Raw genomic sequence first — 5368 nt, 5'->3', positions numbered from 1 at the left:
TTGCAATGCTCTGTGTCCAACAGGAGTTAATAGAAACACCAGCAAAGGAAATGCAAGAAGAAAATTCTGCTGCTGCAAGTATTCCTGGAACTGACAGAGACAGGGCGTCCTACAGCTGTACTGCAAACGTCTGTGAGCTCCATCGCCCTTAGGGTCTTGGGTGAATTCTCCTGCAAACCATTTCCTATCTCTGCCTATCTCACAGAGTTGCCATAGTGAATCAATGTTCCTCGAGACCTAGGAGACAAGTCCCTGAGCCAGAGGGCACTGTGTCAGGTCTCTGTGTTATAAATCACTGTTTCGACAGCCCCAGTGCGCTCTGTCCTTACCTTTGGGGAAGCCTGCTGTCGTAGTCTCACAGTTGATGCATGACTCAAAGAAAATGTTACCTTTTACTTCAATGTCTGCTTTTGTCCCGGTAAAATCCCCAAACCGTTTTTCTTTGCTGGATTCTTTTCTTGACACCCATAGCTTCTGAAAGCCAGAACAGTCCAAATTGTGAGCAATCTGAGGCTGATCCCTTACTGGAGCCAGGTCAGGGGCCTGAGAGGTTGGTACCACCAGCCACGGAAGCTGCCAAACGTACATCTCATCTCTTTTCCCGTTCCTGTCTGTAGGGCTCTTACCGACTTAGTTGTCTAGCCAGAGTAGAAACCATTCTATCTCAGACCCTCATTTGAGCCTAAGTGCCCAAGGCTCACAATGCTGGTCAGCAAAGATTGCCTAGGTAGTCATGAAGGTGGCAACTGGAACCAGAACCTCTGACCTGGGCCTGCAGTGGCACACTAGAAGAAGGCCAAGCTGGGACAGAGAAGAGAGGTTTGGGGTCACCTTCTCCACCAGCACCAGCAACACGACCCACAGTCATCACCACCACTGTGACTTCCTCTGTCTCCGTTCTTTCCTGATGAAAAGGCCAGAGAGGCAGGGGAAGATCCCGAGAGGAAAATGAAGGGGCAGACTGAAGCCCTTTCAGGACCGCAGCAGGAGGATACTTTGTAAAGCCCTAGAGGTGACCCAAGACAAACATTTCTGCAAAATTGTATTCAGTTTTATCTTCAAATAATGTTCCTTGCAACAATAGCAGTTGCCTACAAACTATCCCAGGTGTAGAAGGTACAGGCAAAAGTTGCCCAGGTGGAAGGAAGGCTGATTTTTTTAAAAAACAATTTAACAATCTTAGGAAAAATCTTAGTTGCCTGTATTCTTGTTTGGAGTTTTTGTATCTCCTGGGAAATCTCAAAATGGAGAATCCTATCAGCTTCTCTCAGACACACTCTGGAGGTCATCTGGAGAGTTCTCAGGCACCCACCCGTCTGGGGAAAAAGCCCAGACTTGCTTTCTTGGATGCTCCCCACGTGATCAGAAATATGGTTAGGATGAAGAACCGCTGGATTAGCTTCTGGCTCCCAGCACATGTGGTAGATTAGGAAGATGGAGAAGCCAGGCATGTTTCAATAAGAGTGCTGTGCTCGCTGGCTGGTCTTAGAGCAAGTTTGAAGGAACGCTAGCTAGCTGGAGCATGACAAATGTGGTTCTGGCGGGCCTTGCCCTTCTCCCTCATTCCCTCTGCCTTGTTAAAAACTGTTTGATTACATTTCTAAAGCTAGCCCCCAAGATCTATTCCCTTATTTGTACACTTCCTCCTTTTGAAGCTGACTGTCAAGGTCCAGTTATCAAAGTATTGAAGTCCAGCAATCAAAAGCCCTCTTTGCCCCCACCGCAATAGGCAATGAGACACCTTGTTGGTGGTGGTGTTCTTCTATCAGTCAGGGGCAGAGCAGTTCTTTGTTTATCCTTGCTTGATGCCTGGCTTGCCTGTTGTTTTATGCCTAGAACTTATAGGAGATAAGTCCAGGCAGCATGGGAGAAGGAAGACAGACAGAGACCTGTGGACTGCTGTGCCACCCACAGACCAGCCCTAGGCAGGCCCTAGACCCCCACTAGCCACTCCGTGTTATAGCTGCTTGTACTGTCATGCTAATTATGTTTCCCAAAAAACCCTTTTGCAGTGCATCCCACGTGTAAAACTGAGGGACCCTGCCCCCCTCCCCCCAGTTGGTTTTGATTGGTAAGTAAAGCTGCTAGCTCTCAATGGCTGGGCAGAGAGACAGAGGCTGGACTTTTAGGATTCCCCAGGCAAGGGGCCTAGGAGGAGGAAGGAGGCATCCGCCAGGTGAGAACCAAGTCGCCATGCCTGAGAGAAAGAGTGTAGCCGAAATGTAGGAGCTGGGGTAATGCAGCCCAAGAGGGCTGCATATCTGGGCCTAGGACAGCCAAGATAGAATATAGGTTTTAGTAAGTAATAACTTGTGAATATTGGAGGGAGATAGTTTAGCCATGTGGAGGTAAGAAAGTGGCCCAGCCATTGAGCTGTTTAAGGAATATAAAAATATAAAGGTTGTGTAAATGTGTCTTTATTCAGGAACCCAGAACACTGGGGCAGGAACGCAGCCGAAGCCGCTGGCAGGATAGATCTGGGTAACGTTAATTGGGTACTGCTATACTATGAAGCATGGATGGAAGATGTCACCCCAGGTCTTGGGCCCTGCCAGCTATGTGGCCAGCCTGCAGTGAGAGTCTCCACAATGATCGAGAACGTAGTGTTCAGATGGGAGAGAAAGAGAAGTGGAGCAGCTTGAGCATTGTGAAGAGAGATGGACATCAGGACTCAAAAGTGGAGAGGAAGAGCAAGTTGTAAGGGGCCAGTCCTGGCACTGGGGGGTGACAGTGAGGTCCCACCTCAAGGTGCCACTGAGGGCCATGTCTGAGTCTGGGGCTAGACACCAACAGGTCCGTGTGGATGTCTCATACTAGAGAACCTGAGGACGTCTCAGGTCGGGGCAGCCACTGGGGATCATGAGGATGTCTCTGGCCAGGGCAGCCGCTGGGGACAATGTGGACGTCCAGGGACTGTGCAGAACTAGCCCTGCACAGAACTAGCCCTGTGTAGTCCTTGGGAAGTGAAGGCTAGAGAGAAATGCCTTGAGAAGCAAGAGTTGTCAAAGGCATGCACGTTTGCTTCCATGGAGTACTCTCTATGCTGCTCACTCATCCCTGGGCTCCTAACAGCAGTGAGTGACTCACAGAGGGTAAGAGGTTTGCTAAGTTCAGAGAGTTAGAGCAGCAATAAAAATGCCCACTATGGAAAAACTCCTTCTGGTCAAGAGAGCAGAATCTCTGGCCTGGCAGAGGCCTAACATTCTAGTTGGGCAGTTATCCCCAGGGCAAAAGACCACCCTAGGGAGGTAGGCTCATCTTATGTCATGCTAAAGAGGTAGGCATGATAATTATTCCTTTAAGGAGATACTGTAATTTTCTTTTCTGTGATCCCTACCCGCAGCACAGTCCCTAGGAGCCACCATGAGCTTTGGTGGGAGAGATACAACTTAGCCATTCTCTCCCCCACACACCCCCTCTCCCCCTCTCTCACTCTTCCCCTCTCTCTCTCTGCCTCTCCAACTCCCCCTCTCCCCCTCTCTCCCTCTCTCCCTCCCCTCTCCTTCCCCTCTTCCCCTCTCTCCCTCCCTTTCCTCTCTCCATCTCTTTCTCTCCCTCTCAGAACCTACTCTATGCATTTCCTGATACTTTGGGAGTCCTTTCTCTTTCACTAATGCTTCCCATCCTACCATGTGGCTGCTTTTTCATCATGTGTCTGATTTCCATGCCAGCTTACATTAAAATCCATTCTTGAGTTCTTTTATTAATAAGACTAAGATTCCTGAGAGGGAATCCCAACCCCTGTATCCAACGGTCAGTTCTGATCTTAATCTGCTTCTTCTCTCCTGCTTCTTTCAGTGACTTTGGGGGGGCGCGGGGGTGGGGGGAGTTCTACAGAAATTGAAGCAGTCTGCTCTGCCCCCTAGTGGTGATAGCATAGAAGAACATCTGGAAAAACTAGCTGGGAATTATCGCGGGAGTTTCTCAACCTATCGTGGCATTTCACCTTTAGTTTGGTATTTTAAAAAAACAGTTTGGATTCACACACACAGACACACACACACACAGACACACACGAGAAGCTGTGTGTTTGAGACTAGGCTTGTCGCTACTCTAATGGTGGCAAATTTTCTGGTAATGTTCCACAGTCCACTTGACATGAGTTCTTTTCCTACCCTAGATTTCCCACCCATGGTGCTAGCACACCTGCAAAAATTGAGGCTCTGCAAATTTCCAGCACATTAGACCCTCGGGGCAAATATTCAAATAAAATTCTATAGTAATGCTCTAACAGCAAAGTACCCTGCTATGGTCCCCGCAGTTAGTCAAGCGTATTTATAGAAAGTTCTTTTAGCTTCTGCATTTCGTTGCTGTTGATATGGTGGTGACATAACATCTTCAACAATCATTTGATGGTTGGTTCCTCCACATGCCTGTCACACTGGAACGCTGTTGCCAGGAAATGACTGCCAAACCCAAACATCACCCACCTCCTAGCTTTTTGGAATCTACCACCTATCACCTATAACATGCTGGTAAGACATTCATTCCGACGTCTTTTTAAAGATAGGTGTGGGGGGGAACTGAGGAGCAAAGAGCACTGCATCCACGAGAGGTAGAGTAGCCCTATTGCCCTGTAACAGTGCTATTCTTTGGTGACGACATTGTTCTTTGTGTTTGTTTTGCAAGTTGCAACTGTCTTCAAACTGCAGTCACATTTTGAGACCCAATAATATGGTTCGTAGAGTAATTTGTAGTTACAGGGTCTTTTACAAAATGATGATATTTAAGATTATCTTGTAATTAGGGCAAAGGAAAATAGTGCTCATTCTAGGAGCTGAGGATGGGCTGCAAGTCTGGATTCTAATTAACTCAGCAGTTGATTCACTGTTGTTACTGTTGCTTGGGTAAGTGATCATGACAATCTATATCTCAAAGCTGGCCTGATAAAATGTATGCCTGTTTACTGGATTCTGTTCGCCTCGCACACAGCTGGGAGAGAACATGTTTTTCTCCCCAATAAATTTGTACAGCACCGCCCCTGGAATTATGCAAGTTTTCACAGATAAAAGCAACCAGCCAGGCATTTTGAACAAGTACAGAACAAGTACAAATAGCAGTGAGGCTTAAGAGAGAAAGCACTATTTCAGTGCTAGGTAACAATAGACGCATTAAGAGCCCCGGCGAGCTACAGGCAGAATAGGCGGGACGAGACCTCTTGCTCCACATTGTGCCTTCTGTTTGTGGAGTTAAGGCTTTAACTGAAATGCTAATAGGGAAAAGAAATCTGCTTGAGAACCTGCAGGTTTCTGCCTTGTCCCAGGCATCCAGAGATTAAAATGAGTTATGAATTCCCTCTCTGGTAAAGCTGCAGAAGCTGCAGAACCTTGTGACAAGAGCCAAAACAAGTGTGTTAACAGAGAGAGAG

General features: G+C 47.5%; 1 pseudogene; it reads left to right on the top strand.

Moving 5' to 3' along the window:
- The first annotated feature begins 1712 nt into the window (after positions 1-1712).
- Positions 1713-1845, top strand: LOC116074098 (annotated as a pseudogene).
- Positions 1846-5368: the final 3523 nt, after the last annotated feature.

Source organism: Mastomys coucha, unplaced genomic scaffold (assembly GCF_008632895.1).
Source record: "Mastomys coucha isolate ucsf_1 unplaced genomic scaffold, UCSF_Mcou_1 pScaffold23, whole genome shotgun sequence".
Classification (NCBI taxonomy): domain Eukaryota; kingdom Metazoa; phylum Chordata; class Mammalia; order Rodentia; family Muridae; genus Mastomys; species Mastomys coucha.
Note: the sequence above shows the minus strand (reverse complement) of the source record. Positions and strands in the feature narration are given on the sequence as shown.